The sequence below is a fragment of the Lucilia sericata genome, unplaced genomic scaffold (assembly GCF_015586225.1).
Source record: "Lucilia sericata isolate MDLA Ls3-8-SP2 unplaced genomic scaffold, ASM1558622v1 Contig001758F_arrow, whole genome shotgun sequence".
Taxonomy (NCBI): domain Eukaryota; kingdom Metazoa; phylum Arthropoda; class Insecta; order Diptera; family Calliphoridae; genus Lucilia; species Lucilia sericata.
Genome location: NW_023995660.1, coordinates 65,457 through 79,470, shown reverse-complemented (window position 1 = coordinate 79,470; position 14,014 = coordinate 65,457). Strand labels below are relative to the sequence as shown.

The 14,014-nt window shown below is 31.8% G+C and overlaps 1 long non-coding RNA gene across 2 annotated transcripts in view; it reads left to right on the top strand.

Annotated features, from left to right (window-relative positions):
• Positions 1 to 14,014, top strand: part of LOC119612608 — a 71,253-nt gene that overhangs the window by 17,981 nt on the left and 39,258 nt on the right. The gene's annotated exons all lie outside the window — the stretch shown is intronic.

Below are 14,014 nucleotides of genomic sequence, written 5' to 3'. Positions count from 1 at the left end.
TGTTGTCGTATTCTTGCATTAAAAATTCATCCATGTATGAAACCACCTCTAAATGTGGCACTTGGCAATCTTTATGGATTTGACTATATGCTTTATGGTCTGAAATTAAATGTTTTCAAAAAAATTTTGTTTGAAAATTGATCTGAACTAATTGAATATTGATCACGATGTTTTATAACTACAATTTGGCTAAGTTTCAATATTTTAGGACGTCCTAATGAGATTAATTTTAAAACCTCGCCGTTAGCGCTTATCATTTTTGCATAAAATGTTTAGTTTTTATGAGAGATTTTAAAAAATTTTACTTCTTAAAGTATTCAAATAATCTTTTAATGAAATTAGCTTGAGATATTTTATTTTTCTTTTCGCGATATTTTCATAATTTCCAAGATATTTAAACAGATTTCCCCTTTCGTAAATTCTGACACTTTTTTCATGATTTTAAATGAAATAATCGTGAACTGTGTTTAAAATTGCTTAAATTTATTCAAATACAAGAATTTTATACTATATTTTTAATATTTACTACGAATGATGAAAATTAGTCTAACTTAGGTTAGAGAATATACCATACTCCTATTTTTTTGAACAGTCGTAATCTGATATGGATTCCGAAAAAAGTAAATAACAAAAGAACTAATGAAGCTATATAAAAAATTTCATTCGTTTTTTATTTTAAACACCTAACAAACAAATATCGTGAAAAATATTGGATTTCCGCAAATGTTTCTTTTTAAAAATAACCTGCACAATTATTTTGAAGTCTCACTCCTATTTTTTTGAACACAGCTGTACATCCACAAATGTTTGTCTAGATGTGTGTGATTTTGTGTGAATAGATGGTTGCTGTTGTTGTATACAAACAATACAATGTTGTTGTTTATTGTTAGTTTGTTGTCTACTACAACTGTTGTTATTGTAGTTGTTACAGTTGCTACTAACATTTTCTATTACCACCCAATTTACCACACATGCCACTTGCCTTACCAAATGAATCCTTTTTGTAAACACATACAAACAGACGAATTTTAAACAACTACTTCTACTAACTCCTCGTACTAACAACTATTTTCTACATATGATTACACATGCATATTACTACTATAGTATGTACCTTTCCCCCTGTACACCTAAAACTATGCTCTGTTTATATTTGTTCATTAACAAAATAGTCTGTATGTGAAGTGTTGTCTGTGTCTGTCCGTCCTTATGCATGTATCCTTGTTAAGTTTTGACTATATATTCATACATATGTATGTATGAAATCTGTTCTATACTAAGAAGTTTAAAACACTTCATTGTTGCTTTATCAACAATAACACTAACAGGAAAAAAGTGAACAAATTATTTTTTTAATAAAATTCAAATTTTATTTAAACAAAAAGAGTTTTGTGTTGTCTTGCAGTTTAGATAAAGTTACTTAATTAATGATTTTGCAAACTAGCTACAACAACAATGGGATTATCATTTTGTTTGAGTTGCTAAAATTTATTTTTTCCTCTTTTTTGTTGTCTAATAGATAATTGTTGAATTGCTGTTGTGTTGTCGTTATTCATTTAACACCTAAAAGCATACAATGTTTATTAAATTTAAGATAGTAAAGGAAGGACAACAAGGATTTATCATAAATGGAATTTAAATAAGATTTCAGGAAATAAAGCTCAACAAAGTATTTTAGTTTAATATAAAAATGTAACTAAACTAGAACTGGAGTAGAATTGAACTATAACAGAACCAGATGAAACTAGAATTGAACTAGAACAGAACTAGAACTGAACTAGAACTGAACTGGAACTGAACTAGAACTGAACTAGGAACTGAACTAGAACTGAACTAGAACTGAACTAGAACTGAACTAGAACTGAACTAGAACTGAACTAGAACTGAACTAGAACTGAACTAGAACTGAACTAGAACTGACTAGAACTGAACTAGAACTGAACTAGAACTGAACTAGAACTGAACTAGAACTGAACTAGAACTGAACTAGAACTGAACTAGAACTGAACTAGAACTGAACTAGAACTGAACTAGAACTGAACTAGAACTGAACTAGAACTGAACTAGAACTGAACTAGAACTGAACTAGAACTGAACTAGAACTGAACTAGAACTGAACTAGAACTGAACTAGAACTGAACTAGAACTGAACTAGAACTGAACTAGAACTGAACTAGAACTGAACTAGAACTGAACTAGAACTGAACTAGAACTGAACTAGAACTGAACTAGAACTGAACTAGAACTGAACTAGAACTGAACTAGAACTGAACTAGAACTGAACTAGAACTGAACTAGAACTGAACTAGAACTGAACTAGAACTGAACTAGAACTGAACTAGAACTGAACTAGAACTGAACTAGAACTGAACTAGAACTGAACTAGAACTGAACTAGAACTGAACTAGAACTGAACTAGAACTGAACTAGAACTGAACTAGAACTGAACTAGAACTGAACTAGAACTGAACTAGAACTGAACTAGAACTGAACTAGAACTGAACTGAACTAGAACTGAACTAGAACTGAACTAGAACTGAACTAGAACTGAACTAGAACTGAACTAGAACTGAACTAGAACTGAACTAGAACTGAACTAGAACTGAACTAGAACTGAACTAGAACTGAACTAGAACTGAACTAGAACTGAACTAGAACTGAACTAGAACTGAACTAGAACTGAACTAGAACTGAACTAGAACTGAACTAGAACTGAACTAGAACGAACTAGAACTGAACTAGAACTGAACTAGAACTGAACTAGAACTGAACTAGAACTGAACTAGAACTGAACTAGAACTGAACTAGAACTGAACTAGAACTGAACTAGAACTGAACACTAGAACTGAACTAGAACTGAACTAGAACTGAACTAGAACTGAACTAGAACTGAACTAGAACTGAACTAGAACTGAACTAACTGAACTAGAACTGAACTAGAACTGAACTAGAACTGAACTAGAACTGAACTAGAACTGAACTAGAACTGAACTAGAACTGAACTAGAACTGAACTAGAACTGAACTAGAACTGAACTAGAACTGAAATAGAACTGAACTAGAACTTAACTAGAACTGAACTAGAACTGAACTAGAACTGAACTAGAACTGAACTAGAAAGAACTAGAACTGAACTAGAACTGAACTAGAACTGAACTAGAACTGAACTAGAACTGAACTAGAACTGAACTAGAACTGAACTAGAACTGAACTAGAACTAGAACTGAAACTGAACTAGAAACTGACTAGAACTGAACTAGAACTGACTACTGAAGAACTGAACTAGAACTGAAACTAGAACTGAACTACTGAACTACTGAACTAGAAACTGAAATAGAACTGAACTAGAACTGAACTAGAACTGAACTAGAACTGAAACTAGAACTGAACTAGAACTGAACTAGAACTGAAATAGAACTGAACTAGAACTGAACTAGAAACTGAAATAGAACTGAACTAGAACTGAACTAGAACTGAACTAGAACTGAACTAGAACTGAACTAGAACTGAACTAGAACTGAACTAGAACTTGAACTAGAACTGAACTAGAACTGAACTAGAATTTGAACTAGAACTGAACTAGAACTGAACTAGAACTGAACTAGAACTGAACTAGAACTGAACTAGAACTGAACTAGAACTGAACTAGAACTAGAACTGAACTAGAACTGAACTAGAACTGAACTAGAACTGAACTAGAACTGAACTAGAACTGAACTAGAACTGAACTAGAACTGAACTAGAACAGAACTAGAACTAGAACTGAACTAGAACTGAACTAGAACTGAACTAGAACTGAACTAGAACTGAACTAGAACTGAACTAGAACTGAACTAGAACTGAACTAGAACTGAACTAGAACTGAACTAGAACTGAACTAGAACTGAACTAGAAATAAACCGAACTAGAACTAAACTGAACTAGAACTAAACTGAACTAGAACTAAACTGAACTAGAACTAAACTGAACTAGAACTGAACTAGAACTGAACTAGAACTGAACTAGAACTGAACTAGAACTGAACTAGAACTGAACTAGAACTGAACTAGAACTGAACTAGAACTGAACTAGAACTGAACTAGAAATGAACTAGAACTGAACTAGAACTGAACTAGAACTGAACTAGAACTGAACTAGAACTGACTAGAACTGAACTAGAACTGAACTAGAACTGAACTAGAACTGAACTAGAACTGAACTAGACTGAACTAGAACTGAACTAGAACTGAACTAGAACTGAACTAGAACTGAACTAGAACTGAACTAGAACTGAACTAGAACTGAACTAGAACTGAACTAGAACTGAACTAGAACTGAACTAGAACTGAACTAGAACTGAACTAGAACTGAACTAGAACTGAACTAGAACTGAACTAGAACTGAACTAGAACTGAACTAGAACTGAACTAGAACTGAACTGAACTAGAACTGAACTAGAATTGTACTAGAACTGAACTAGAACTGAACTAGAACTGAACTAGAACTGAACTAGAACTGAACTAGAACTGAACTAGAACTGAACTAGAACTGAACTAGAACTGAACTAGAACTGAACTAGAACTGAACTAGAACTGAACTAGAACTGAACTAGAACTGAACTAGAACTGAACTAGAACTGAACTAGAACTGAACTAGAACTGAACTAGAACTGAACTAGAACTGAACTAGAACTGAACTAGAACTGAACTAGAACTGAACTAGAACTGAACTAGAACTGAACTAGAACTGAACTAGAACTGAACTGAACTAGAACTGAACTAGAACTGAACTAGAACTGAACTAGAACTGAACTAGAACTGAACTAGAACTGAACTAGAACTGAACTAGACTGAACTAGAACTGAACTAGAACTGAACTAGAACTGAACTAGAACTGAACTAGAACTGAACTAGAACCGAACTAGAACTGAACTAAAACTAAAACACTGTTTTTAAATTTTGTATTGCCTACATTTAGGCATCATACATATTATCTTCCAATAAAATTCAATTTACCTTTAACATAATTTTCTATTCATATTTTTATCATTTTATTATTGTTGTTGCATACATTTTTTCTCATTCTAATGAAAAATAATATAATTTAAAACTCTTTCCTCTAAATTTTTTTCTATTTCAATAAATAACGCCAAAGTAAAGTAGAGTGGAAAATAATAAAGAAAAATATAATGAAATGAATTGCATTAAATGCATCATAAATATTTTATAAGCATACAAGTAATGATGATGATCATACTTGAAACTGTTGGATTTTTAATGCTGATTTTTTTTTTCTTTTTTGTTTCAATTCTCATTTTATAAAGAAAAACTAAAGGAAATTATGCAAAAGAATGGAAAAAAATACTCAGCCTTACACAGCTATAAGCAGGTTAACACTCTTTGATGTTAAAAAGCTGACAATGGGTAAAAGGGAGGAAAATTGTTGTTATTGCTGCTGATGGTGGAGATGATGACAGCATTGTGTAGGGGCTGGAGCTGTAAAAGGATGGTTACTATCATTTTCAACATCAACATTATTAACATTTTTTCTTCTTCTACGGCTGTTGCCTTCAAACATCAGACTAAATATTTTTCATAAAGTCTTTTACACTCTTACACACATACATTCACAGCTGAAGGAGGAAAAGGAAGTACACAAATGAATGTGTAAAAAATGAACTAAATTTAAATGTTTCATGGAAGTGTATATGTGTTAATTGTAGTGTCGGTGTGTGTGGGTGTTATGTGGGGATATGTCCTTCTGAGGTTAGACTACTGATTTAAAACGTTCTTATATATGTAATTCCTACAGTACGTGACAATATCTTTTTAAAACATTAAAAATTGCCAGCAAATTTTTAAAAGACTTTTTATAGTAACTTTAATTTTATTACCCACTGTATGCACTCATGTCACACAAATGTTTAGCAAATATGCAAAAGAGATAATTTTTCTTGCTTTATTTATTTCAATTCAATTTTTTTCTTTATTTTTTAATTTTCCCTTGCATTTTCCCTCATCAGCATTATCATTTATATTTAGATGCTTCTTAAAATATTTAACAAGTAGAGAAAAATAAAACTAAAGTGACTGATTTGTGTTGTCTACAGTCTGGTCTTAAAACAAAGGAAACCCAGAGTGCATTTATGTCCTTTTTTATTTCTTCTCAGTTCTTTGCTGCTGCTTCTTATTTACGAGCATTTCCCTAACCATAGATGATGACTTCGTCTAGCCTACTTCTTTTATAAAGAGCTTGGAAAGAAATAAAAACAGAGAAATAAAAGACAGCAACACAGTTGAAAAATTATTACAATTTTACTCTAGTCTTTACTACTAAGAGTTTGCAAGGGGCTAAGAGTATTTGCCAGTCAGTTTGGCTTTTTTTCTGTTTTATTATTTAACATAAATTCTTATTTAAAGGTTAAGTTTTTTACATACAACCACTACATCTACAATTGTAAGGACAAGGGTTATATTAGGTTTTAAGGCTGGCTTGCAACAGACATATTTTTAAAGGGGGGAACTAGACCTAAGATCAAACCAATTGCGTAGGCTATGTTTCATTGCCATTTCATTCATTTAATTTTCTAGTTCTGTTTTAGTTCTGTTCCAGTTGTGTTCTAGTTCTGTTCTAGTTCTGTTCTAGTTCTGTTCTAGTTCTGTTCTAGTTCTGTTCTAGTTCTGTTCTAGTTCTGTTCTAGTTCTGTTCTAGTTCTATTCTAGTTCTGTTCTAGTTCTGTTCTAGTTCTCTTCTAGTTCTCTTCTAGTTCTCTTCTAGTTCTGTTCTAGTTCTGTTCTAGTTCTGTTCTAGTTCTGTTCTAGTTCTGTTCTAGTTCTGTTCTAGTTCTGTTCTAGTTCTGTTCTAGTTCTGTTCTAGTTCTGTTCTAGTTCTGTTCTAGTTCTGTTCTAGTTCTGTTCTAGTTCTGTTCTAGTTCTGTTCTAGTTCTGTTCTAGTTCTGTTCTAGTTCTGTTCTAGTTCTGTTCTAGTTCTGTTCTAGTTCTGTTCTAGTTCTGTTCTAGTTCTGTTCTAGTTCTGTTCTAGTTCTGTTCTAGTTTTGTTCTAGTTCTGTTCTAGTTCTGTTCTAGTTCTAGTTCTGTTCTAGTTCTGTTCTAGTTCTGTTCTAGTTCTGTTCTAGTTCTGTTCTAGTTCTGTTCTAGTTCTGTTCTAGTTCAGTTCTGTTCTAGTTCTGTTCTAGTTCTGTTCTAGTTCTGTTCTAGTTCTGTTCTAGTTCTGTTCTAGTTCTGTTCTAGTTTGTTCTAGTTCTGTTCTAGTTCTGTTCTAGTTCTGTTCTAGTTCTGTTCTAGTTCTGTTCTAGTTCTGTTCTAGTTCTGTTCTAGTTCTGTTCTAGTTCTAGTTCGAGTTCTGTTCTAGTTCTGTTCTAGTTCTGTTCTAGTTCTGTTCTAGTTCTGTTCTAGTTCTGTTCTAGTTCTGTTCTAGTTCTGTTCTAGTTCTGTTCTAGTTTCTGTTCTAGTTCTGTTCTAGTTCTGTTCTAGTTCTGTTCTAGTTCTGTTCTAGTTCTGTTCTAGTTCTGTTCTAGTTCTGTTCTAGTTCTGTTCTAGTTCTGTTCTAGTTCTGTTCTAGTTCTGTTCTAGTTCTGTTCTAGTTCTGTTCTAGGTTCTGTTCTAGTTCTGTTTCTAGTTCTGTTCTAGTTCTGTTCTAGTTCTGTTCTAGTTCTGTTCTGTTCTAGTTCTGTTCTAGTTCTGTTCTAGTTCTGTTCTAGTTCTGTTCTAGTTCTGTTCTAGTTCTGTTCTAGTTCTGTTCTAGTTCTGTTCTAGTTCTGTTCTAGTTCTGTTCTAGTTCTGTTCTAGTTCTGTTCTAGTTCTGTTCTAGTTCTGTTCTAGTTCTGTTCTAGTTCTGTTCTAGTTCTGTTCTAGTTCTGTTCTAGTTCTGTTCTAGTTCTGTTCTAGTTCTGTTCTAGTTCTGTTCTAGTTCTGTTCTAGTTCTGTTCTAGTTCTGTTCTAGTTCTGTTCTGTTCTAGTTCTGTTCTAGTTCTGTTCTAATTCTGTTCTAGTTCTGTTCTAGTTCTGTTCTAGTTCTGTTCTAGTTCTCTTCTAGTTCTGTTCTAGTTCTGTTCTGTTCTAGTTCTGCTCTAGTTCTGCTCTAGTTCTGTTCTAGTTCTGTTCTAGTTCTGCTCTAGTTCTGCTCTAGTTCTGTTCTAGTTCTGTTCTAGTTCTGTTCTAGTTCTGTTCTAGTTCTGTTCTAGTTCTGTTCTAGTTCTGTTCTAGTTCTGTTCTAGTTCTGTTCTAGTTCTGTTCTAGTTCTGTTCTAGTTCTGTTCTAGTTCTGTTCTAGTTCTAGTTCTGTTCTAGTTCTGTTCTAGTTCTGTTCTAGTTCTGTTCTAATTCTGTCCTAGTTCTGTTCTAGTTCTGTTCTGTACTAGTTCTGTTTTAGTTCCATTCTCCTTCGGTTTTTCTTAACTTGTAGCATTTTTCAAAATCATTTTCCCTATTTTCTTTTAACTATAAGTACTTCTTGTTACTGACTCGTTAAATTATATCCTGTTTATACCTTCTTGTGTATAGTTTACTTTCTAATATGTATTAAGATCTTATTTAAACTTTTTAACTGCTTGCCTGTTGGCCGTTCGGTCTAATAACCAACTGTATTGGCTTTGCTAAACTCCCAGGGAGTTCAAAGTTATAAGGAAACGAAAGAAATAAACACATTTTTCCAACATTAAGTTTCTTTCGTTGCTCGTATTTGATGTTTAAATGTTGTGCACTATGGCGTTACCTTTGTCTTGTTGACGTCGTTGGTGCTGGTGTGTTGCTCCTTAGACGACTCTAGACATTTGTGTGTACACTCTTACACACATTAGACGTTATTGTTTTTCTTATATTAAGGATATTTTTGTCGTTATGTGTTTTTTTTTCTTTTTCATTTTGCAATTGTTTTTCCAGTAAATGTGTAAGTGTGTATGTGTTAAAGAGTGAGAGTTGCAAATAAACAGAATTTCCTTATTGTTTTTCATTTTTACCCTTAAAAAAAGTTTTTCATTTTCCATGATACCTTAATGTTGATGGCTGGATTTTGCCTGTAACGTGCATAAATAGATGATACTTCGAAAATATGTATGTAAAATATAAATACTAACTACATGTAGGTTGTAGTATGAGAGAAGTCTATGGTTGAAGTTTCGATATGTTCAACAGTTCATAAAGTTAATTTTACCGCAGAAATTATGTTAAAACGATATATGCCGAGCGAAGGATATGTATTCATATTTTCAAAAAGAAACGTATACATTTGCACGTAGGTATGTCTACTTAAAGTGTGATAGCTTTATTGGGTATGGAGGAAGTTATTTCGGTTAGACTAGTCGGTAGTGAGGACTATAGACCAATCGATAGTCTAAAATATATATCAGCCGAAAATCTTCTTTATGGAATAGTCAGTAATCTGGATTATCGAAGAAAGATTAATAGTCCGACTAGTCGATATTCCAGAATGTAGTAAAATCGGTAGTTCAGAACTATTTCATAATCTTAACTATAAACAAGTCTATATCCTTGACTATCGGCAAGTATATATCCTAGACTATAGTTTATATCTGAAATATCGACATTAAAAACAGATTTTTGCTTTAGCTTTTCGCCTCATAAAATAATTCTTTCCTTTAAACCTTAATCCAGTTGAGTTCCTTGATTCTACTTTTTTCTAACTTTATTCACACAGTTTTATTTTAGTTTCTTTGTATTTATATAGAAATCTATGAGTGTTTTTGTGTGCGTCTCACTATATGAGTATGCATTAATACTCTGTCCTGGGAAGTAACACAGATGTTTAGGGAAATATTAAAGTTAATGGTAGTTTGGTAGTAGTTATCAACATTATACTCTCCTTTTAGTTATAAACTCTTTGCATGTCTTTGTCTATCACTGTTAAGTGTGCATGTGTATAGACAGTGTTTTTTTTGTTAGTAGATTTTGTCGTCATTCGTATGTGTAATTAGAATTTAGTTGAATTTTTTATAAACTTTCAACGCAATACTTTTTTTGTAGCTGTTGTTATTTTGTCTTGTGCCTGCTGCCTTTTGGTTGTGGGGGGTTCATCCTGTTTGTATGCTGCTGTTTTAAGCTATAGTTAATTCTTTGTTTAAGTGTATGTATGTGTGTGTCTGTATAAATATGAGAAAGGATTTTGGGGGGAAAGAGTGTCTTTTTTCTCGAACAAATAAATCTTGTTAAAATATTTTTAATGAATTTTTTATTACATTTAGATTCTGGCAAAGAATTATGAACAGTTTATAAAACTAAATGGCATTTTAAGAGTGAAAATTGCAAAAAAATATATAAAAGACGAATTTTGTTAGAAAAGTTGCAGCATAATTTTTGGAATATTAATTATTAATTAGATTTAATATGAATTAAGTGGTAGTTCTGTACTAATTCAGTTCTAGTTCGGTTCTAGTTCATTTCTAGTTCAGTCTAGTTCAGTTCAGTTCTAGTTCGGTTCTAGTTCAGTTCTAGTTCATTTCTAGTTCAGTTCTAGTTCAGTTCTAGTTCAGTTCTAGTTCAGTTCTAGTTCAGTTCTAGTTCAGTTCTAGTTCAGTTCTAGTTCAGTTCTAGTTCAGTTCTGGTTCAGTTCTAGTTCAGTTCTAGTTCAGTTCTAGTTCAGTTCTAGTTCAGTTCTAGTTCAGTTCTAGTTCAGTTCTAGTTCAGTTCTAGTTCAGTTCTAGTTCAGTACTAGTTCAGTTCTAGTTCAGTTCTAGTTCAGTTCTAGTTCAGTTCTAGTTCAGTTCTAGTTCAGTTCTAGTTCAGTTCTAGTTCAGTTCTAGTTTTCTAGTTCAGTTCTAGTTCAGTTCTAGTTCAGTTCTAGTTCAGTTCTAGTTCAGTTCTAGTTCAGTTCTAGTTCAGTTCTAGTTCAGTTCTAGTTCAGTTCTAGTTCAGTTCTAGTTCAGTTCTAGTTCAGTTCTAGTTCAGTTCTAGTTCAGTTCTAGTTCAGTTCTAGTTCAGTTCTAGTTCAGTTCTAGTTCTAGTTCAGTTCTAGTTCAGTTCTAGTTCAGTTCTAGTTCAGTTCTAATTCAGTTCTAGTTCAGTTCTAGTTCAGTTCTAGTTCGGTTCTAGTTCAGTTCTAGTTTAGTTCTAGTTCAGTTCTAGTTCAGTTCTAGTTCAGTTCTAGTTCAGTTCAAGTTCAGTTCTAGTTCAGTTCTAGTTCAGTTCTAGTTCAGTTCTAGTTCAGGTCTAGTTCAGTTCTAGTTCAGTTCTAGTTCAGTTCTAGATCAGTTCTAGTTCAGTTCTAGTTTAGTTCTAGTTCAGTTCTAGTTCAGATCTAGTTCAGATCTAGTTCAGTTCTAGTTCTAGGTCAGTACTAGTTCTGTCCTAGTTTAGTTTTAGTTTAGTTCTATTTAAATTCGTATCGGAAACATTTTCTTTCAATAATCTATAACATTTCATTTCATAAATATCTGAAGTTTTTCAAGAGAAATCATTTTATAAAAAACTTTTCTCTTTTATATTATTTTTTTTTTTTTTTATTTTTGATAGTTTTTTACAATATCTTCATTACTGTCCACTTAGTTTGATTTCAGTTTCTTTTCCCATTTTAAAAGTCCCAACAAGAAATCCAAATAAATTGACTATTAGCGCTTGTTTTTAGCAATTTTCTAACAAATAGTTGATAAATCTATACAATTATACTCATACATAAAAACCGAAAAGAAATAAACAAAAAACTAAAAAAGAGAAAAAATGGCGTCACTAAATTCTAGCAAAAGAAAATAACACATACTTTTAGGGACAACAAAGAAAAAGCAATCAAACATAATAAATTCTTGTAGGAAAAAAGGGAAAAAAGGCGTAGAAACCATGAAAGATATAACAAGAACAACAAAAATCTCATAAAACTTTAGATGTTTTTCGATTTATTTATATTTTTTTTATATTATTTCTTAGCTGTTCACACATTTCTTGTACTTTGGCCAACCATATCAACAAAATGGCAAAAGTTTTATGAAAAGCCCTGCAAAATTTGTCTTAGAAAAATGTTAAATAAAAACCATGAAATATATGAATGTCTTTTCTTGAGATGAGAACTGACAAGTGGTAATAAATCTTTGTACAAAAAAAAAAAAAAAAAAAAATACAAAATTTATATATTTTCAACAATGAATATGATTTTGGGTTGTTTGTGGCAAATGGGGGAGAAATAAACAATGAAAATGGAGATAATAATGATTTTTTTGTAATAAAAACTTACTAAAAGTAGGCAACAAATTTTTTTGTTTCCCGCTCATATTATGTGTGTAACAGATAAAGGAAAATTTAAATTTGAAAAAGATCACAGCATATTTTTAGGTGTTGATATGTTTAACTAAAAAATGTATACTTTAAGGCGCTTTAAATATGAAACTTCTTACGGTTTTTTAAACAAACCCTTTAATATAAACTGTAAGCAAATAAAACGAACTAGAAGAAGACAGAATTAGAGATAGAGACAAAAAATTGTTTAAACTTTTGTAAACATCGTAAATAACATGCCATAACATTTGAAACTTGTTATCTAGCGTCATCAAGTTCAATTCATAAAACACAAAAATGCTACAATTGCTCACTCCCTTCGGCTTTGTCCCCGAAAAGCAACTCTAACAAATAATATTCCTTCAATAGTTGGCTGTCAATGAACACCAGAACAAATACAAAGTTGCTAACAAAATATACGAAGAAAAAAAAAACTTAGTATTTTTTTCCTTCTCTTCCATTACAACTGTTACAAATATCTAATGACAACTATTCAACAAGGAAAAATATGAAAAAGAAAAAATAAAATTTCAAAACTTCAAATAGAATTGCAACACACACCAGAGTCAACCAGTCAGTCAGCATTGCCCTGCCATTTACTTGAAAGTTACAAAGAATGTTTTACTGCATTTTAATGTGAAGTTGTTTTAAAAGCAGAACTTTATCACATGATGATATTTTTATTTAAACAGATGAACAGAATAGAAGAAATGTAATGTAAGTTTAAAAAATCTCTGATGTTTATCAGTATCAAGGTATTGTAGAGATTTTATCCTTCTGGTTGGTTTCAAAAAAAACAGAACTCCTCATATATAAAGGAAAAAAAAAGAGCTCAAGAGTTCACAGAACGTTTGTAGGAAAATTAGCAAAAATAAATATTTCAATAGCATGCTTTAAGGCAGTTTTAAGAATGTTAATGTTGAAAACGAATTGATTTTGGTATATTTTATTGCCTACTTATAGGGTTCAATGGTTATGCTAAAGTTTCTCTACAAAAAATAGACACTTTTCAATAGAAAATGTTGCAAAATTTGTTCTATACAAAAATATCATTCCGTACAGTTCACAGAACATTTGTAGGAAATTTAGCAAAAATAAATATTTCTATAACATAGTTTAAGGCTAGAGATAAAATAAACATGCAGATAAATTGAGTTTTGTATATTTTATTGCATACTTATAAGGCAAATGTTTTTATTAAATTAAATATATGTACGTATATGTAAATAGTTCTAGTTAAGTTCTAATTCATTTTTAGTTCAGTTCTATTTCAGTTATGGTTCAGTTCTAGTTCAGTTCTAGTTCAGTTCTAGTTCAGTTCTAGTTCAGTTCTAGTTCAGTTCTAGTTCAGTTCTAGTTCAGTTCTAGTTCAGTTCTAGTTCAGTTCTAGTTCAGTTCTAGTTCAGTTCTAGTTCAGTTCTAGTTCAGTTCTAGTTCAGTTCTAGTTCAGTTCTAGTTCAGTTCTAGTTCAGTTCTAGTTCAGTTCTAGTTCAGTTCTAGTTCAGTTCTAGTTCAGTTCTAGTTAGTCCAGTTCTAGTTCAGTTCTAGTTCAGTTCTAGTTCAGTTCTAGTTCAGTTCTAGTTCAGTTCTAGTTCAGTTCTAGTTCAGTTCTAGTTCAGTTCTAGTTCAGTTCTAGTTCAGTTCTAGTTCAGTTCTAGTTCAGTTCTAGTTCAGTTCTAGTTCAGTTCTAGTTCAGTTCTAGTTCAGTTCTAGTTCAGTTCTAGTTCAGTTCTAGTTCAGTTCTAGTTCAGTTCTAGTTCAGTTCTAGTTCAGTTCTAGTTCAGTTCTAGTCAGTTCT